The 23255-nt window shown below is 40.4% G+C and overlaps 1 protein-coding gene across 5 annotated transcripts in view; it reads right to left on the reverse strand.

Annotated features, from left to right (window-relative positions):
• Positions 1–23255, reverse strand: part of LOC125771134 (diacylglycerol kinase 1) — a 73672-nt gene that overhangs the window by 47349 nt on the left and 3068 nt on the right. The window lies entirely within an intron of this gene.

A 23255-nucleotide genomic window follows, 5' to 3' on the forward strand; every position in this document is an offset into this window, starting at 1 on the left:
ATACATTGGAGGAGAGACTTCTATATCAGGCTGGTTGAATTATTTTTTTCGTAATGCGAAGAAAGAAAGAATACTGAGCCGTTAATCCTAATCCTGCCACGGTCACTTTTAATTTGTCACCGCACATCGCAACACTTCCAATCGCCCCGAAATGTGCCCGAGATGAACGAGAAACCTTGCCCTCAATGAAGCTCATTTTTTATCACAACTTCTTAATGAATCGCACATTTCCTTCGCTCATTACCGTACGCTCAAACCGACCGCGTGCGAGAGTAAAAGTGAGTCTGTTTCAAACGGTTCATCTACGCTGGTGGTTCGGACAAAAACCCGGCGAAAGTGAAAATACGACCGGCACAAACGAGCTGTGGCGATGTTAGCCTGTTGGGCTGTTCTCGTTTCTGCTTTTGGTGTTCGTTAGATTAACTCCCATTCTTTCGGTCGATATATCTTCATCAGAGCGCGACGACAGTCGACGGTGTTTCATGTCTTGACCCGAGCGCATTCCGTTGCGTAAGGGCTAAGGGATCGGAATGATAACAGCAAAACCAAAAAAAAAATACGGTTGCCGGTAACGTGAAGTGGGTTTGCTTGATTGCAGCATTTGCTGGAGACTGCTTAACGATGCCCACAAACACGGCCGAGATGTTAAACCAATGGGCAAGATTAAAGGTCAAAATAGAGTATTTTTTTAAATAATTTAAGAATTTCATCCGTTAAACAAACAAAACAAATTCTTATATGAGACAAAATTAATTTTGAGAATTTTTTTTAATATCATCTTAACTTCAGACTTTCTGAGGGTTCTTGATGCAGACTAAATATACTCCAGATTCCAACAAGTATATGAGATTATTTATTTACTTGAATAAATAACAGCTGCTTCTTTTTCTTTCTATGGTATGATATGTACCTACTTACATAGTAATTGTCTATCATTGACTTGTTGAGGGAACCATTGCAGTCAAGACTTTACCTCAGGTAAAAAAAAATTGTTAATCCTTCCCATACCCAGTACAGTATTGTCCGATCGGGTTATTCAAAACAACACAAGAAACACAATAAAGCTAAGGGAACTGAAATCATTACGAATAGCTGCAGTTCATTTCACATGCAGTATTAAATTTGCATGTCATTTACTACGCATCGGTCGGACGACATTGGCAGAACAATGGAAGGACAGTATCCAAATGCGGTTCCGGAAGAGTAAAAGCAAAACAAAAAAAAAAAACAGAAAACTATTCCGTTTCCGAATGGTGTAATTTTCCTTTTTTCTTTACGCCAAACTAATGATCCGGCTCATCCTGTACCGAGTTTATTTACCACAGACTTAGTCGCTTTGAACCTTCAGGGAAAACCATTTGATGATAAGGGATCATTCAACTATTACGTAACGAAGAAATTGTTACATTTTGACCGCCTCCCTCGTTATTATGCGGATCATGGGGAAGTCTACTAAAGAAAAGAGTCAAACTATAGTTTACTTTTCGTCCTACTTACTCAAACTATCCAGCATTAAATTCCAGAATTTTAGAAGTATTTTATTTTATGTTACGTAACACAAGTTTTGACCCCCCCCCCCCCCCCTCCCTCCCCCTTCCAGTGTTACGTAATAGTTGAATGATCTCTAATATTATTCAACAAGTCATTAGCTACCGGAAATCATTCCATTCACTGCAACACCACCCGGAAGGTACGATGGTACGAATGCAAAGCCATACTATACTGCAAGGCACTGTGAAGGCATCCATCTTGGTTTGGAACGAAAATAAAACTGCTGCGGACGACGATGACCGAATGGTGAGCCATGCCGATAGAGTAACAATGCGGCAAACAGAGCTCCACGCATAGTCGGGTGCCTTCGTCATTTGCTGGGGGCATGGAACAGAAAAAAAACTTTACATCCATTGTCTAGCCAGGAAATGAAACCGGCCAATGCGAAAAACTAGTTCCAAACGGCCAACGGATGTAGCGCCGGGCGTAGGTCACGCGATTTACTGTTTCCGTAATCTACTGTACGTATTTATGAGTAACTTCCCTCACGCTGTTTGTCTTACTCATTATGCTGCTTTAAATCCTTCTACCGCGTGTTACCACGTACAGATGGGCGCAGCGTAACTAAGACAGGTGCGGTAAAACTTTATGCAAAGACTGCATTATGCTTTTAGCTCATAACGATAAGATAATTGCTACCTGCAAAACACGAAACGTTTGTAGCATTACAAGCAACTGGAAGCAAACTGCATTCGGGTGTTGTTTTTATTTGTGTTTATTTGTGTTTGCATGAACGACTTTTCCCATAATGTTTTGTAAAAGTCCTTTTTTATCTTTTTTTTTGGCGGGTTCTATCTTTTAAAATCCAATAGACAAAGTTGAACTAAATATTTGAAAACATGTCCACAATTAGCTTATCTTCAAAATGTACTTTTTTTGTTGCAGCTTTTAACAAATGCAATTACAGATAATGAACAGTCTTTTGCCGCTTATTCTTCATGCATTCAAAATATCAGCTTTAAAAGAAAGCGACAGCTTCAAAAGAAATATCTTTGCTTTGTATACACAACCTCCTGTTGTTGGATCGTTACGCGAAAAGGAAAATGTGCCACCTCTCCCCCAAGGGCAGTGGTAGGCGATTTATGGCACAATTTATCAACTTTAACGTCTCATCTGATGTCTATTTTGTGAATCAAGACAAAACTCACTGACAAAACACATTCGCGTTGTCCCGCACAAACTACGTGCCTCGAAGCAGTGTGGATGACAGAGCGCTTTCAGTTTTTTTTTTTTTCATTTTAGAATTTTACTGCTTCGCTTTTCGTGGACGAGTGCAGTTCACGTACAAAACAATACCCGTAATTCAGATACATTTTGATAATTTGGAAATCATGGAAATTTTTCAAGCCCCAGCATAATCGCAAATCGCCTTGCACGAAAGTCGTGAACTCGCGCGCGATAAAAGAACTCTCGCGCCCCAAAAAGTTCGAACATTAGGAGCAGTGAGTGAAGTTCCCAGCCCACGGGGGAAAAGCACTGACCGGGGGAGGTTGGGAAACGGTGAACAACAGCATAAAAGATTTTACGACTCTGAGGCGGCACAGTTGGCATCGTCATCGTGAGGCGGATCCCAGTTCCGATTGACGTCAGTCCAGTAGTGGAAGATCATTGGGCTCCCCAGTGATGGACAGCAACGACCCCGGTTGGGGAGTTGCGGTACCGGCACAAGGGAGGATAATGGTGGCGTCCCGTTTGATGGGGGCGGTAGCTTTGATTGACTCAAGCCGTCAATGACAGGCGCCTTTGCCTAAGGTCTGTAATCATTTCCAGACCACCAACAGCAGCAATGTGGTGCAGATTAGGCTGCCAACGCTGGACGATGGCGTTACTGCTGTCCGATGCAATAATGGCTGACCGGTAGGTAATTGTGCAAAAATTGAACGAAATAATCGATGCTGTATGTACCTCGGTAATAGGAAAAACAGGGAGCCAACTCACTTTTATCATCCGCACAGGTAGGACGGGAACAGCTAAAGGATCCTTTGCAACACAGAAGCAATATATTACGTGAGTGACGTACTTATATTTGATTACTTTAGTACCTAATGCAATTAAACAGATCTACAATAAACAGAACTCCCTTTGCGAATTGCTTGTAAACATTAAAATAAAACCAATTTCTGTTTAAAATGTATCTATCTTACCTAAGGATAAATATTTTCAAACATCAGTTACGAAAACTTTCCCAACATTTTCAAGAAAAGCAATAAACACCACAGGTAACCTTCAAAGTTGCATCGGTTTTTTTCCGGAAGACTGACTTTTGCATGCTCATACTCCGCAGAATGTGGGATTATGTGTGTCTTTTTTCTTCATTTATTACTGTTTCCTTCATCTAGCTGGACAATAACACCGACGCAATGGTGACGACAATTCGGTGTCAAATACAGAGCACGATGAGTTTAACATACCATTTTTTTGCTCCTCCTGTTTTATGTCCACTTTTTTTGCCACACCTTTTCCTGTGATATTTGTTTGTCTTCCTTTCGGATTCATGGAACCATTTTCAGGATTCACTTGAATGACAATGCTGGGATTATGCAAGGATGATCTAGATTAGAGACGGTAGAATGGCACAATTACTATACCGTGTACTTCACGGGAGGAAAACAACATGGGGAAAAACTGAATGGTTCAGTACTGAAGACTAACACCAACCAAAACAGCAGAATGGGGAAACACCTTTAGAAAAATCTTTTACACTAAAATACACACGGCCCATAACAGACAAAACATCAATAACACAATCTAAAGCATGAAATGAATGTTCATTTCCGGTGACAAAAGTGTTCAAAACTTCATGGTTTCACGTTTGGCTGAAATGGTCGAGAGGTGAATGTATTTGGCGGTATACTAAACAGAACAAGTTAGACGCATCTTTTTTATGTTCCATTTGTTACCGGGTAATAAGGACCGTTGGGACTATCAACTTTCCGTGTAATCCAATTACCAGCTTCTAAAATGGGTTTCATCTTGTTTTCTTTTTGTTTCTTGCTGGTTTCCCTTCAAAAAAAAACACCGAACAATACATTTGCGAGTACTTCGTAGGTTTATCACGATAGAAGACAAATTCATGGCCGGTTACTTTTTACTACCCAACTGGACGATCTATCCTCCATTAAGCTGTGTAAATTTTTCTATTCTTCCGTCCGCTTTTTTCTGCTTATGATTCTACCAGAGCTTATATGGAACAGTATGAGACTGTGTACATGGTGCTCCATTATCTTTCTTTACCGTGGTTTTTATTTTACTATGAGAAGAGCGTAATATAAGGAGAAGGTGTAACTCACATAGTAAAATTGCGTCCTATTATATTGGGGCTAATCTTTCGGAAATTCGTTTCGTCAACAATCGGAAAACGGAAAGGTTTTGAAGTGACTTGGTATGATTAGCTTTAATGCTTTCCAGTTTTTCGATAGCTTTGATCTGAAGGTGTGAAACTATTGCCGCTACACGGATTAAGATGAATAGAACAATGGAATAATGAAGAATAACATTAAAGAGATTTAAACGATAAGGCAATTCAAAACCCGGAAAAGGATTTTTTTTCTCTTTAGAATGACTCTTATTAAATAAAGTCTTATTTATCAAGCATCAGTAATTCTAAATTAAATGAAGTAAAAAACATGACGATTTTCTAAAGTTATCAAAAATTTTCACTTTTCACATCAACTTGAAGAAAATCTTCTATTAAGCGTACAAACAGTGATACATGTTTGACCCTTGTTGAAATCGCAGAGGAAATTATTTTCCGATTGATTTTAATTTCCCATTACCGTTTGCCATCATTTAAAGTATCGCTGATTCAGTTTTGATCACATTCATTTATCATGCCTTCGGATAAGCACTCCACTACTTCCAGTCCATCCAATCTAGCTTTCCACCCTGAAAGAACACTTCGAGGTTCGTTGCTACTGAACCCGTTTCGCCCATAACGATGGTCATCTCCTATTCCTTTTTATGTGTCCATTCCTTTCGGAGGTGGATTTTTCTTTGCCACCATCTGTATTTTGCGTGGTCGCGACACGTGATAAAACTGCTCGCTTCTCGCCTTCAAATGAATGAAATAAGTATAGTGATAGCAAGTCCAGCAGTAACTACAACTCATCACAGTCCGATCGGGAAGGGTGAAAAAGAAAAACACAGGAAAAATGCTTCACCAAATAACCGGTCACGTAGATTATCCTTCAATCGTGATGTTGTCCTGGAGAGTTTAACCGTTCGTTTGACGCGAGTACAGCACGTCTGGTCCTTTGAGCGTCATCTCGAGTGCCAACACCTCTTTTAACAGCCAACGCGCTTGCCCTCGCGGTCCCCGTTCCCCACTCGCACCGTTACAATGGCTCGTTGAGTGAGTTACGAGTGCCATTACGTGTCCACACGCCCGGAGCGATCCAGGCTGAGTGTCATCCGAAATCGTCCCGTCCTTGCATCTCCCCCGTGCCGGGGGACGAACGTTAAGCGATGAAACATAAACGTAGCCCAACCATCAAAAAGCTTCGTCGTAGTTGCAGCTACCGCTGGACCGGTGCCGAGGTGAAGGTCAGCCGTGGAAGGGAAGTGTAAATCCTTAAACAAAATCACGTCAAGTTGAAGCTTGAGTTGGCAAATGGCGCTGTCGTTATGAGATGGAATGAAAACGACATCCGCACGACGAAACCAAGACACCCCCGAGGGGCAATCATTGCGCAAGCACGGTGGACGCAAAGTTTTCCTTTTGTGGGTGCAACGGTGTAAATAAATAGACGCTAAGATGAACTGATGGAGATGAAGTGCTTTTACGCATCAGCTCCCCGGGCTGTGGACGGAAAGCACACTTTAGGGAGAAAAGAATTAAGTTAAATTATATTTTTGCTGCATAAATATGCTCCCGTGTCTTGTAATCTGCAATTGCGGGTGGTATTTAAGCGGAATACTGCGTTTCAGAACACCTTTTCATAAAGACAGAACGAAGAATAAGCTGCCATCGGTGGTGAAATGAATCGTAAAACAATGAAACATTAGATGCAATGAGTATGAAAATCGCTGCAAGCTCAGCTTTACGACGAAAATTGCTGGCAGTAGCGGTTGATTGCATTGTTGATGCTTTGTTTGTGAGGAAACTCATACTAAGGGAAATAACATTGTAATCAGATTATTACCGGTTTATTGTGGAGATTATTCGTACACACTTTATTAAAGCAATAAAATACATTAGCTTTTACAATCATCAGGATTTATAAGTAAATTGGATCGTTCATTAATTATTATTATACTATTAGACGAATTAGGCGAGTTATCTTCAATTTGTATCAAGGAACCAAGGTTTTCAGTGTCTAAATCTTGAATTCTACTCATCATGGAAATAAGTAAAAAGTCTTACAATAATGTTAAAAAAAAATTAATTTATAATAATCTTCTTAAAAAAGCTCTTTTTATTCGATACAGTATTTCTGAACTACAAACTCCACATTCTACGTAATAATGTTCTTCAAATATACTCCCCGAAACGCAACACAATGAGCTTTAATCAGATGGTGACAACATGAGACAAAAGCACAAATAAGAGCTGAAAGTTCTACGAATAAAACTCCGTAATTCCTTTCCATAACCTGGACTGTATGTTTATTTTTACTTTATGAATAAATAATACCGTTCAGTGTTCTACGGACTTCCACATTCAACCTGATGATAGTTAGGTAGCGGTAGAAATGCGGTTGATTCGCCTTGCTCACCTCCTGCATTTTGTTCTATTTGTATCGCACGCTGATCAACTGCAATGGAAAAATCGATTCACCAGCAGTTGACACACTCCAGCCGGTCTAGCGCGACAGAATGCAACAATAGCTGTCGAGACTGGTGGAAGTGGACCGATAGCATCACGGATGCACACGATATCGAGTCTCAGCGGTACACCAGGCTGTATTGTTTCTGAAACCGAGTGGCGTGTATAATTCTGTCCCGGTGACATCGGGATGGCGTATCGTCGATGTTTTGCCGTAGTAAGCATAAAATATTGAGTGTATCTTCATACCGATGTGCATGTGCATTTGGCACAGTTTCAAAATCTTTCCTTCCCCCCGGGGGTGGTTGGGCACAAACGGGCGGGCAGAAGAACGTGCTGTCAACATTATTACACTGACTGCATTACTAAGCGTGGATGAGTGGAAGAATCAATTTCGTCGTCATCATCATTGCTGCATAATGCATTACGATGTATGCGGTTCCGTAGCGTAGTGAGGAAGCTGCACCCAACAGTCTGCTTGACATTTGCTGCAACTCAATCAATTGATGGATGGCATCGTGAGTCCACGGCTTGGGGACTGTCTTGTTTATCAATTAACCTCTTTTTTTCATGATGCATGTTCGTATCAGTTTCAGTGCAGTACCCGAATGCATTTGTCAACAGACAATATTCGCACAAATATTCACGGAGCAAATAAACCGTTTAATTTCGTACTAGTGAGCCTTTGGGGAAAATGGAGTATGTTGTAAATTGAATTGCAAAAGCATTGGTGTATGCTAAATTTCAACTTCGCATCACTGAATTTGCTAGTAGTAATGCACAAGGTTCATAATTTTATTAACTCCGCAGTGCTATGTTGGCGTAATAATTGGTTAAGCATCACTGAGCGGAAGAAGTCTTATTAAAGGTGATAATTAAATTATTTTGGTATAAAATTCACATGCTTCTATCAAATCTCTGATCAAAAATACCTAAAAAAAAGAATCGATTTTTATCGTGTAACAAATTCCGAAACATGGTATGTTAATCAAAACTCTTATCACCCTTAAGTGTTACCCGAGTTGACAAAGTAATATCATAAAAATTTCAGCCATTTACACGCGCATACACCGAGGTATACCTGCTTTATAAGCATGCTACCCACGTAATGAATGCAATTAATTAGTTATCTAAATCGTGTAGCCCGGAGCTGTACAAATTTATTACCCGACACACACACACACACCGGTAACATATGTATACGCATTTTATTCATCACCCAAAAACTGTGGCATCCCATTTTCATCCCAAACAATCATTACACATGACCAGTGTAGGCCGAAGCTCATCTCGTTGCGCAAGCAAGCAGTATACCCATGGGATCCGGACTGGTGCAACAGCCGAAACCGGCCGATTATGAGATGATGGTAATAAACTTTATTACAACCATGAATCTTTGAGCATTTGTTCGGGTTTGTTTCAATGGGCCCAGAACCGGGAGAGGGTGGTTGGGAGGGGAAGTCATCGTTTCGCAGAAATAAAACCATCGTAAGGAAAATGTGATTATTTTTTGGGGCGAAAACTGTTTGTTGGCGAATGCGTGGATTCCATTTTGCTTCTCTTTTACGGACAAACAAACGAAAAAAAAAAAACAGAATTAGACGAAAGTCATGGAAGCTTACTGCGTCATTGAACGGATTCGAGAAGCGATTATCTTGAAAGCCTGTTAGGTACGGATCCTAAGTTGCAAAGGATAATTATCTACTTCTCCCCCCCAAATCACTCACGCCTTCGATGATGGGTATGGCTCCCGATGCCTGACCGGATGTGCCGGAAGTAGTAAATATTCGCGAGGGCGATTCAGTGCGTTTCGAAAAGCCGGTACCAAAATCCCGAAAACAGTTACCGATACCCTTTTCCTGCGGAAACGATCCGACTAGTAGCGTTGTTGAGCATGTTCGCTTGAAATATGCATTGCCCCCCGGTATCCCGCTTTTCCGGGCAACGGATGTCAGATGAATGCGGGATGACCAACATCCGCAAGAAAACACTTGACCCTTTGACGAACAACATGCGAACGAGGCGAAGGAAGTGGGAAACGATTTTCCGCTTACCCACACATTTTCTTGAACATTTTGCACGAAAAATAAAACAAAACGGAAAAAGGGGAATCGGCGAATGCGATAAGAAGTTTTGTTCCAAAGCTTGTCCGGCCGGCTTCCGCACACTTTTGACCGCTTGTACCGTTTTCTACCGGCGGGCAAAAAACCAAAAGCGCCCGAAATACAAAAGAATAAGAAATAATAGCACATAAAGGCACGTCGACAACTGAAGGCGACTCATTTTCATTGATAAGTGGTGCTGGCGCACGTGCTTGCCGTGCTTGTTCGTTGCATAATCGAGCAAGACAACAACCAGGAAGAGGAGAGGAAAAAACCCTCCGCCAGTAAAAGAAGAAATGTTTCTTTTCGTAAAAGAATCGATTATCTCGATAGTCCCGGGTACCGGCGGTATACGAGCTTTATCTAGCAAGCACAGCAACCGTGAAAGGGAAACTTTAGCTTGGCCTAGTGCCTTTTTATTCTTCCAAAATGGCGTCCCGCAACGTCTTGCTTCCTTGAAGGCAAACAACGCAGACAAAGATAACCTTTTGCGCGCGTTCCTATTGTTATCAAATTAGAGCAGCGTGGTTGTGAATGCATTTCCTTCTTTTCTCTGCTATTAAAAGAAAATGCTGAAAGTTTTCCCTCTTGAGGCGTGGCGAGGTTACAACCCGTTCAGAATGGAATGTGTAGACGTTGAAGAATACTGATTCAGCATGACATAATACAATGGAGCTTGCAAAAGGGCAAAATGCTTCTGCTGCGCTGAATGTAATTCTTCTCAATGTAATTAGCAATGTTTAAAAATGTATAAATGCATACGACGCACAGCTTTACTTCGGTACCGACGTAATGAGACTTAGTTAGAATCTTAGTTTTACATGAGGGCCATGCGCGCATACAATATTTACTGATCATTTCTATCGATTAGTGTTTGGTTCTTTTCGAAAAAGGATCCATTTTTGGACGCTGGTCGAACAATCGATCTTTTGGTTTAATTTATTATTTTTAATGAATGAAATTTCAGAAAATTCGTGAAAATATTTGAATACTTTAGACTGCCATTTTTATATAGAGCTTATTGAAAATGCAAACATGAAATTTCTATAAACGTGCTTGCTATATAGAACCCACTATTTGATATTCAATTACATAATTTATTTGATTTATTTTATTTTCTTTTTAAATCCAAAACAAAAATTAAATAAGATTTAATGCTTGCGTGTGATAGAGAATTAAAACAAACTAAAGCAACCATAAAAGTGTAGCCTTTTTCCTTCCCCAAAAAACATGACATGTGAAAATCTTTTACCGAAAATGGTTGTCAACCAAACGATCCTTCCACATTCCCATTTGTCCATCGCCTCATCGCCACTTCTCCATTTCAAAACCATCCATTTAACAACCCCCGCCCGGTGCGTACCGCGTGGACAGACAGACAGACACTGTGAAGGTAAACGGTGAATATAAAATTTAACTGCAAATCCATATCGTTACCACCCGGTTGGAAGCGAAATAGCGCCGCTACTGCTGACGATGAGACAAATAATAAATGGCGAAGGGATGCGGAGTGTGAAAATCTCCGATGATACATGAGCTGTGCTTTATAATGATGTGCTTTTTGCAAAATGCTCGGTGAACCTTATCGTGTATCATATACCCGTGGCATGATATGCTCGGTGAACTGAGCACACGGAGCCGTTTTATATCATCTTCAGCTTTTATGCTGTCATTTTTACGAGATGACTCGAGATACGGGACAGCTCCCTAGTGCTGTGGCAGGTAGGAAAATAAAAACTCACGCTTCTAGTGCAAAATCGCACAACGTTTAAAGACAAGCTAAATGAAGTACTAAGATTTATTATTTACGAGAAGAAGAGAAAGAAAAATGCGCTAGGTTAATTGAGTAGGGCAATGCTTTTGGGTAAAAGTTGTATCCTCAAATTTATGTCGTTGTATGAAATGTAATCTTGGCGCCAATTAAGTAACGTATGATTTATTTAAAATGCCACGGTAAGAAATTACACCGAGGAGGTGTTTAACAATGTGATTGAGGCAGGTAATTGTACAAAAGTTTGAAATTACAATCCGGTATTTGTAAAATAAAATGAGCTTTTTTGTATTCAAATTTAGCTGATCGACATCTAGGTATCTTCAAGCATTTAGGATTTTTATAAGGGGTTTTCTACGAAAGATTATATATTTGCTCCTAGAATAATCAGATTATTATGTTTATTTTTCAAGTTGATAAACTATCAGACTGTATATCCAAACAACTGGTAACATCATCCTCATCTACATCCACAAACATTGCCATTACCAGCAAGTGAACGTGTTATCATTCCATTGCTCTTCAATCAATGGATTATAAAATGGCTGTTGATGAAAAGCATTTACTTCCATCACAACCATTTGTTTATTTTTTTTGTGGTGTTTTGTTTTTTAGAGCTGCAGCGCTTCGAAGTTTTAACTCCCAGCGTTCCAGAGCCGGCAGCAGTTGAATGAAATTTTCAAAACAAAAAAAAACGCATAAAAATACATAACCTCACCGTACCCAGATGTGTGGCAGCGCTAGCAAAAACACACAACCTCCCCCCGGGCAGATGAAAGTGTACGCCCGGTTTGATGGAAGGAGAAACAGCAAAACGTACAAATTGGATGCACCACAACTGTTCACCGGAACAGAAGAACAACGTACCACTACCTCCAGTCCCGGTATCGATTTCCAGGCTGCTTCCAGCAGTGCAACGTATCATCAGCAAGGACCGCCACATTCGGCTGGTCGCGCAACGCCCGAAGGATATGCAATTCATTGCACTATGTATCATGGCTATTCATGCGTTTGCGTATTTGTTGCAATAAAGCAGAAACATCATCGTTGTTTTTTTGTTTTTGTTTGTTCCCGTTTTTATTATTCTTGCTTTTTGGAAGAAATTAAATTATGCTTGTGCACGAATACTGCTCTATCCTGTGGCTTCTGATTGACATGTACAGATATAGAGAAATGTGAGACTCGTTTTTCATTTATTCGATCTTGCTATTTACAATACAGGTTTTATGTGAGGGTGTCTAACATTATATTTAATTAATCTGTTTAAATTTGTCCTTTTTTATAAGGCTCTTGAAATTTATTAATTCATTCTTAGTCCAAATATATGAACTGAGATAATCTTTCCATACACGTAAGGACGTAAACTACATTATTATTTCTACCTGCCAATCATCCGAAATATATGTTAGTAAGTCACGATTCGTATGTATTCGTGATGTTTTTAGTTTCTGTTTTATTTCAAAAGCTCTTCCCGAACAACATAGTGCATAGTGGAAGGTATCAGCAATGCAATACAGAATTGACCCAAGCTCATGGAATATGAAAACAACTATGACCGTTCGTTCTACTTGTCGCACAGTTTTCAACTTGTACCATCCCTCACCAGTGTCCGTAAAAAGATTCTTCTCGTTCGATGCAGTTGCTGAACAGCCGGATCTGCTACCAAGCACAACCGTTGCACCATCAACCGTCTCGGCACAAACATCCCTCCCCCGAGAGAGCATGTTTTGTCGAAGTTTTTGACAAGTTAAAATTGTCCCTAACCCAGGGATAAATGATTCAGGTCAGGAGCCTTTTCCTGGGTACCAAAGGTACTACCGTGCCGGGGGACAGTCATGTTCGCAGCTGCATACATTATCGAAAAATATATGTTTTATGCCACCGACAGCGCGTCGTTCCGATGCTTTTGTCCGGGAGTTTTGTATCATTTCACCGACAGATGAACGGGATGATGAAAATAGTACGATCATGAGCACGGTCAGAGGACTATAAAGTGACTATCGATGGTCCCCAGGAAGCGTATGATAAATTTTTAGCCAATAGCCACGAAACTTTAACGTGATACGCCATAAGTTTTATTTCAGTGTATGTTTAAGTGAAATATATAATAAAATTGTTTGTCGTAGAATGTGCTGATCAAAATCTGATTTACGAGAAATATAATTCTTTATTTAATTTTTAAATTGTGAGTATTTATAAGGGACGAATATTAATTTATTATATTTTATTATTTCCGCGTAGTGATTTATTACTTTATGGAAATTTTAATTATTTTAAATTAACTTATATCTTGTTACCATAAAATATTTCAATAAATCGTAAACAACTATACAAACATGTTCTACAACTTCAATCTGCTTTAGCGATGACCACGTTTCCAAATATAACAACTTTTAAAAGTTAAAATTTATTTCGCTATTCCTAACCAATCATTAGAATACTTCGCCTTCGTTCACATCCCTCCCAAACGCATTTCCACCAATGTCGATTCGCGCACCCTTGCAACCAGTATTCCATGTTTATCACACAGTGCAAATTTATCGTACATCACTCATGTTTGTGGTGAGTGAAAAGAAAAGAAAAACTAAAGAAATCAAATCCAAGATCAAAGACTGGTCCACACTTTCCTCCTCCGCCGGAGTTTCCACTATTTAGGCCAAGGCTCAATTTATTGCGACTCGTTTATAATTCAACTTTTCTCCAAACCGCTCCAAACCATGGGTTGATGGGTACTCGCACGGTCGAAGAATGGTGGAAACAGCGGGTAATTATAAATTTTGTGTACGAGGAAATTATCGGTTACACCAAATGTGGCCCGCCCCGTGTGTTGTCCGAGGGAAAAACAAATTCCGCTGGAACAACTGTTCCGAGCCGTAGGCGCACCTACCAAAACCACACAGCTCAACACAGCTGCCCAGATGATCTGTGGCAGTGTAGTTAAATTGAATTTTCCCTACGCGAGCATTTCCGTCATGCGGCGCAGGACGCGCACGCAAGGAGTGGCGCAAAATGTGTGAATATTCTAAATGAAAACATCACACGGTCCCGGTGCGAAACAAGAAATGGTGAAGATTAATGAGTTAAGCATAAGAAGCGATTACACGCGTATGGGATGAGAGCTGAACAAACAAGGCAAACCCCAAAGAAAGCGGGTGGAGAAGCGGCGCCCAACCCCCCAAACCAATACACCTTCATCAACAGTAATAACAAGCAAAATTATTGCAAACATCAAACACACCACACCAAGCCATTCCGTTGCATCCGTTCGGTACCGGTTTTTTGGCTAAAGCAGTGAACCGCACGCCGGTTTTGAAAGCAGTACCGGCCCAAGGTGAGTAGAGACATGGCCAACCCGCGTCCCGATTGTGGTCTTTGACTGGTGGCAGGGAAAAAAGGTGAAAGAAAACACCATCACCCCGTACCCCGGGTAGGACACAATGATCGTAAAAGAAAACTCCTACACCTCCTCGCAGCATCAACGGTTGGAAGGAAAATTACAAAAAGAAAAACCCTACAGCCGGTTAATGACGTCAAACGGCTGTGTAATACGAACACATGCAAACGTTGTGCTGTAAACAACTCCATAACCTCTAGCCGGGATAAACACGGAAAAAAAACTTACCCACACTAAAGCATACATCTACAGTTTTGGTATGATCTTCAGAATAAGGTCTCCTCCGAGAGATGATTAATGTGATAAGCAACAAGTATAATATTTTAATTTCATGAAATAAAACATTTTAAATAATAATATATTTGTCTTGTAAGATGACAAGATCATAAAACAACTTCAATTTTTGTGGCTTCTTTGTAAACTTTGGTCTTATAATCACTTATCAATTCACTCCAAAGCTTCTTCTGCATTCACGAACATTGCGTCAGAAGACATCGGTCATAACGAAAAAAAAAAAACAAACAAGAAAATAGAAAATGTAGCACCCCGGTAAAGGAAAATTTATTTTACAGCAATACCCAAGCCATCGAAGCCCATGCGGGAACGCTACGATGCCCGGGTGGAATAATTTTCCCAGCGCCTTTTACTGGGACGCACTCCCGGAGTACCGTAGTTTCGCTCTCGCTATCTTCCCGGGATTTCAATCCAAACCACATAACCGCGGAACTGTGTATGATGTACTGTGCGCACACACACACTTACAGCTTACAGAAATGAAGGAAAAATAAACAAAGTATAAAATAATTAATTGGGTTAATTCGGAATGTTTGCCCTCAGAAGCCGTACCCGTGACGTTGATCGTGGCGTACTGCTGTTTTGTGCGACACAATGTACGACCAGAAGCGATTCCATTTTTTCCAAACTACGATGTAACTAATTTCTGTTCATCAAAACCCCGGTCGGAAGATGGCAATCCTGGCGGCAAAAGACTAAAGAAGGGAGAGAAGGGTGGAAAGTTGTTTTTTTTGTAAATTATGAATTATAATTTCTCTGCATATTTGACTACTTGTTGTGGCACTTGATTTGTTTTACTTACAAGACCTATTTTAAGGGGCAGTGAGTGAACTGTCGATCAGAGTGAATTTCTAATTTGAAGTTGTTGGAAAACATTAAAAATTGGACAGCCACTTGAATGGAACGGTAATGCATTTTCCTACAAGCGTTTCAAACCACCGTCGAAACCTAGAGAAAAGTCTAACCCACCCACCTCCCAAAAACCCAACCGGGTGCCGTTCCTCTCTGTCTGAGCCGTCGTTAAACGGATGATGGTAGTTCGGAGGCCGTAAAGATATTTTCGTAAATTTGACCCGTGGTGGTGTAGTTTATGCGTTTTCATATTTCATGAGGCGAGTTTACAGATTATGGCCAGACGAATGGAAATATGGGTTAAATGCACGGGCGGCCAGGGGAGGGGGGTTTCTACCTTGAGGTTGCGGTTATTTAATTCTAAAGTTTGAAAATGCAAGATTAATTTTCGTCTCGGGTATGATTTGCGGAACGTGAAACGACTTTACTGCACCATTAAGACAATTTGCACGGCGTGTGTTTATTTGGGAAACGTCTTCTAACTATTAAAAAGGACATTAAAAACAATTTTCCGAAACAAAATGGGGGAATTTTATCATCCGTTCTTTCACCATTTTTTTGTGCATCATTACAAGCATTATTGAAAAATTTAAAAGCTTTTTTTAATTCATAATCGACACATGTGTTCCTGGCTTACGGCAACTGAACCAGCCCCACAAATCAATGTGTTTCACTCGATTTCGAAAAATCACACATCCATTTGCATCACGCAGGGTCACAGTCCCATCGGGAGGGAACATCAGGGAAGGCAGCAATCAGGGGAAATAGTGAATCAGTAGCGATACAACCGCGAGATATCCACTCCGGTTTTTGGTGTTGCCACGTACGACAAGGATATTCACAGTTTCATCATCACTCTTACTGGCGACCTTCAAGCCACCAAATTCAAGTGTTTGTGCTGAATAATCTGAACGACAGAGAGAGAAAGAGAGAGAGAGAGTTCAAACCCGCCTGTGGCATTCATTGCGTGATGATGGTGGAACATCGGGCTAGCCGATGCTAATATCACAATAATCCTTTTTGCGTGGTTAAGAAACTCTCGAAAACCCCGAAACGGAAATCCAAGGACAAGCAACCGCTCGACTGGTTCAAGCTGTGGGTTCAAAGGGCTCCCCGGAGAAGCGGAATGGAAGAAACATAATTTATCATCCGTATGTCACGAGACACTGCGCCGGAAACGCAAACCAACGGAACGCCACGGAATTGCTGAGGATGACGATGACCAATATTTCTCGTTTGCAATCCAAAAGAGAGATACTTTCGTGGTGTTTTCTTACCTTCTAGGAATGTTTGCTTTTATTTTTGTTTTAACATTACGAATAAAGAATCGATAGGGATTTGGTGGCAACATTAGTGTTTGTGTCTGAAGTGAAGAAAATCATCCGATCCTAATGTTTGATCCTCATATCCTTGTGCTTATGACTATGCCGACGTGAGTAATTTGTCCCATGTGTCGTGTGTAATTTACCAGAACTTAATTCACACATTGAGTGTCCTTGAAGGATATGAACTCATTCGTAAGCTTTTAGTCCTCTGAATTATGAAAAAATAAACAATTGGAGTAACCTCTTTAATAACTTTCTAATATCTTAAATATTCCCAAATAACTGCATTAATTTTACGACGATTTTGTTTAAAAAACCAAATAAACAATCGTCCAAGAAAAAGAGGAAAAAACACACACGATCGCACGATCTTTATAGCGGCAGTAGCATACGGTTGTAATAATTATCATCCACACCGATATCGTCCTGCCGTGCAATCTTTCATCCGTAAACAAGCAAAACGCGCTAATGCAAATAAATGCTCACCTAAGCCACACTCCGCACACTCGTTCAACCGTTGGCAATGTGAATTTATTACCACGCGGAGGGACCCGCAGTGGGCGCCACATGCCGCAGCAGCGATGCTAATGTTACGCCAGGTGTTTCATGAGGCGGGGGTTTTGGGAAAAGCAAAATTTTACTGCTCATCACACTAAACGGCGGAACGCTTCGTGCCCATCACTCAATGATGATCCGCCCACAAATGATCGCACCTCACATCACCCAAATACCCGGGGTCCGATGTTTATTTGATTAGGTACGCACACATATGTAGTCGCCGACCCCCGCACACCCATCGGGCCAGCTGCAGACACGCAATCTTAAGATATCCAATTCCAATGAACATAAATGGATGCTGGTCCGGGTGATGCTCTCTCTCGCTCTGGTTTTAATTTATGTAATCTCATCTAGTCCGACTAATGACTACAGTAAACGGCACTCACGCAATGCGAATGTGTGGAAGTGTTGCATTCGGTTAATCAAAGTTATCAAGCCGTGCAAACTAAATGATAAATGATTTACTTGGTGAGAATAATGTGAAATTTATGTCATATCTCTTTATAAATAAAATTTTCTATTTCTGTATTATACCTCCTGACACTCCATACATATTTAGATTTGTTTTATATACCCCATTTCAGAAGATATATTTTCAAGAAACCACGAAAAAAGGGTTGCTATTTCCACATGTATGACTGTAATAAAAATTCCCACTAGAATCATCCACCATTTCCAGTGTGTGAATGCACTTTTACGCTGCAACATCTGACATCTGAGCTCCTGAACGACTCAGCGTCAGGAATAGAATAAATTTTAATAAGCAACCACTGTTTACGGGCGCAACATAAAATTGAGTGCAACATCAAACCAACAAAAAAAGAAACGCCTCAAGTCACATAAAAACCAACAAAGAAGCGAAAGTGTTAAAAGGCTACAAGGCATCCTTTACGGTTACGAAATCAGTGCCACAAATATAATGATACAATGGCACTCGCCTCACCCGATGGGCACACCATAATGGAATGCATTCACTTTCGCTCCAAATGGAGCCTGCGGTTCATGCAACCGTCTGCAATGATTTCTATTATTCTCGGTGCCTTGCATAGTTTTTTTTTGTGTGTTATTTTATTCTTCCTATCTCTCCATTCCTTTGTTATGCACACATGGCGCAAAGTTAGGTTCACCATGACCGTAGAAGCGCCAGAAATGAAGTCCAATGTCAGTGCGCTTCCAGGCAACGTCGGTAGCCATTTGCTAGCGAAACGCACACACACACAGAAACACACAGTTTCGTCCGGACTATTGCAAGCATTCGAGTTTTCTGGTGCGGCACTACGCGCGGCATTTCGATAGAATTTTATAGCCCACACTAACACCCCGTATAAGAAATGCTGGAAAGTTGGAAGAAGCCTTCCTTCTTTTGCTAAGGCACTTTTCTCATGAAAGCGAATGGCACCCGCGAATGGACATTCGCTGCGGCTTCCACAGACACATGGTCGTTCAAAGTCACACCAAGCAAGGAAAAACCTACTTCAAAAACCCAGTCAAAAGATGGAGGGCACCACCATCATCAATTCAGCAGCGATCTTCTTCAAAACGCTTCACCGGTCGATGACGTTTATGGGGGTTTTTTTTCTCTTGAGCAATCGAGAGATATGCGGCCGAATGAGTTTTCGAAACAACTCCCACCACGACACTTTTATCGTTCAGTCAGCCTGTGTTTGGTTCGAGTGCTTACAGGGAGGAAAAAAAGACCATTTGACGTAAATTGGCAACGACCCTCGACGAGAGGATGTGATAAGCAAACAAAAAAACTGGAGGAAGTGAAGATGCAACTCCACTCAACTTCCCAGTGGAAATGAAACCTGAACATTCCGAATAGAAGGAAAGGAGCAACTCCTTTCGCAAACTGCATTCAGCCTGGTTATGTCGAAGGTAACGGAATAGGACATGATCAGCTCAGATGGATGTGGAGAGTGCCAATAACGTGTTTGATACAGCAAGACCAATCCTAAAGGTCCTAAAGGAAGGTAGAACGTGCAGCAATACCGGCAATGCAGTCCGGCATTACATCTTGTTCACTGTCGGTTGGTTCCATTCTATGGTTACGATTGAAATGCGCTGTTTAACACAGATCTTAAGTATGTTTCCCCCTTATCGATAGCGTGCGATTAGCAGGTGCATAAAACACTCATCGACTGAAGTTTGAGTTGGAAAACGGAAACTCCATTTACTCTCCATTTTATTTTTCATTCTTCCATTTACTCATTTTATCCACTTTTATCAAACATGTATATATTGGAAACATTACACCCTTGTGTTAAAAAAAATAAAAAAGGGAATGTTTACACTAGAAATGAGAATAAAAACTCTTTTTAGTGAGTCAACTCATCGTTATTAGGAGTCAGCTCGTGTATCGACTCATTTCGGAGTCATAAAAAACCCCGGCATAAGCGTATAAGTTAAGGTTTGGTCATTTTATTCACTCATGAGTGTAAGCATTTAGTCGTGGTGAGTCAAGTTTCAAAAAGAGTAAATACGAGTTGAAACGAAATTGTGAATGAAACGGGTTCCGCCTCTACTTAGGAGATTGGCAAATTTATAGTATTTATTTTATTATTTTTTATTCGTTTTTTTATTTAAAGCATTATTTGAGTGAAAGGAAACTTATTTAAACCAATTCGCATTAAAATAAATCAATTTAAATTTTTTTGCAAAATTTATCAAAAAAAACCTAAGGGGTAAGCCTTAGGAAATTTTCAAAATTTTAGAATTTTTTAATTTTTTGTAATTTTTTATTCTTTTTTTTTATTTAAAGCATTATTTGAGTGAAAAGAAACTTATTTCAACCAATTCGCAAGAAAATAAATCAATTTATAAAATTTTGCAAAATTACTCAAAAAAAAACCTAAGACTATAGCCTTAGGAAATTTTCAAATTTTTAGAATTTTTTTCTATACAAAGCGAGCAGTATATTCATTTGGCTAGTTTGGGTATTGTACAGATGTATGCCGTTTCAACTCACGTATTTACTCTTTTTGCAACTCGACTCACCACGGCTACATGCTTACACTCATGAGTGAGTAATGGAAAAAAGAGTCACTAAAACTCCTCGTGGTGAGTGAACGAAACTCGTTCAATACAACGTTTCAACTCACTATCTCACTCTTACTCACTTTGTACATCTCTAGTTTACACCCCGGAGGTTGCCACTAATTAAAAACATTTATTACAACATCATGTGAGTAATGTTGCGGTCGTTTAGACGTAAAAAATTGCTCTCAGGAAAAACAAAAAAAAAACTAGGCCAAACGTCAAGCTCAATCCGCAAAGCAAGTTTTTCCACGAATCGGCAACTTTAGCACGAAACTTTTATTCAAGTTCATACACAACATCAATAAGAAGATCAACACGTCTGTCAAAGTGAATGCTTCCATGTTTGCTTAACAAGACCAGGACGAAGCTCATTTTTAATGAACGAAACTTTCCCGGAACATATGACTCCATATTCCGCGCGGGTCTCGTTGACTTTCTTGTCCATTTTCCTTACTTTTCGGCAAATGCAAATACACTTAATGGGAAACTTTTGCTCAACAAATCTGTAGACACCAACAAAAACCGGCAACATCACTTCGTACCGTTTGGATAAACTAATCACTCGTACCCGGGTGACAGCCTTTCAGCTCAACCTTCTTTCCGGGTTTTTTTGTTTTCGTGCATGACGATTTTTTTGCTGACGGTTAAGAAAAACACGCCAAACCGGAGAATTAAATCCAGCATCACCCAACGTTAATCATACTACCGCGGCTGCTTTTGCTGTAGGAATTTTATTTCTGATACGTGGCACAATTTTTGCAATCCCCGATAAAGCGCAGTGACTCCGGACGACAGGGAAGAAAAGGAAAGAAAACAAAAACCGAACAAATAATACGATGCAATCACACAAACTTGTGCAAACAGCTCTCGCCCAATCTACCGGGCGGATATGCATATGGTCTCTGTTTCTTTATTCATTGTTTCATTTACATTTTTCCCCGATACGGTGCATGCGGAAGGTAAGCCACATGTTGTGTCCGAGGAATGGTCTCCGGTACCGTACGCTTGTGAAATGCCTACTTCGCTGTCGGTATCGGTTGTTCCGTGGTACAAAAAAAAATGTGCATACATTCGACGTGCAACAACGATGATTGCAAATGAAGTTCAATCGCAAACACACACCCGATGCACTTCGGATAGCAAATCGAAAAAAGTAGACATTCCGGGAGGTAAAAATACATACAAACCCCCCCATGACTGGTCCCATATTGAAGTACATTGTTGCAAGGGAAGTGAAAAGGATAAAGAGTTCGATTCGAATGGAAAGATGCAGATTCGATTATCAATAATGCTCATTCACCTTTTTACACGAATTTTCATACGATCGTGAAATGAGATTCTTCGTGGAATTCTTCGTGGATTTAAGAAGCTTTATGTAAGTTTCTTAAATTTTTGTTTTTTATAATAAAGTTCTTTTTCGCTCATCTTGGCTTAACGACCTTAGAAGTCATGCCAGCAATTTCTGGCTAGAAAGCCTTATTTTTACCACGAAGCCGGAGTGTCTGTCCTTGCTACAGAGGTCGGTTCAGATAGGATTTGATCACCGGTCCTGTCGTGTGGAGCTGACACCGTTTATCACGTACACCACCGGGCCGCCCCAAAGTCTTGCCTTGAAGTCTTGAAGTGTTGAAGTGTTACTCAACTACTTTTATTGCCTCTTATTGTTAATAGTGTTCGATTTTTCGTACGATGACCCCCAAAAATTCACGCTTTTCTATGCCTATCGAAAATTTGTTTTGAAAAATAATCATTCCTCACTACCGTGACCGCTCGGGAAGCTCAATTAGTGCAGCAATTAATTGCAATCCTCAGTACCGGTCCAGCTAAATAAACGAAACGGCACGCCCTAATGCAATTATTTTGCGATTGAACTTTTCCACAGCACAAATGCGAATTTTATCCACTCTCATCCTCTTACACATCCGAATGGGAAGATTTTTACAAGATGAGCAAAAAGAAAAACACATTCGTTTACTTAGAATAGGAAAAAACCGTTTGTTCGTTTCGGAAAAAGAGCGCATCCATAAAAGGACGCAACCTCTCCTGGCGTCGTCGTGGCTTTTGAAGGACTTCCATTGCGCGCCCGCATTTGTACAGCAAAACGACGGTGTATTATATCGATTTCGATTCCGAATAAAGTACATTTCCATCGAACACAATAACGAGCATCAAATGATGCTTCTGTTTTGGTACATCGGTTTGAAAACATACTTCCACCCGCGGGGGGAAGTTCCAGTAGTTTATGCGAGTCGAAGATTATTTTTCCGACACGTGTCGTTAGTTTTTTTTTCTTGTTCGCGAGCTTTTTTTTGTTTTTACTGGAAGCTTCATAAAACAAAAGCTCTGCAAGCTGCGATCAAATTCCACTAATCAATTGTCATCGCCGTGAGAGGCAACTGGGACGTGAGCCGCCGTTGGATGAAAATGTAATAACATTGGAATGTGCAACATGAATTTTGTGATTTTTTTTTCTCTTGCCATTGGAGCGTGAATATAGCAATAAGTGTGAATATAGCAAAAAAAATGAATTCAGACTTCAAACTGAACTGGTTGACAAGACAAATCGACAGCATCAAGGGTACTCGAGCGCCATGGAAGATGGAAA

Source organism: Anopheles funestus, chromosome 3RL (genome assembly GCF_943734845.2).
Source record: "Anopheles funestus chromosome 3RL, idAnoFuneDA-416_04, whole genome shotgun sequence".
Taxonomy (NCBI): Eukaryota; Metazoa; Arthropoda; class Insecta; order Diptera; family Culicidae; genus Anopheles; species Anopheles funestus.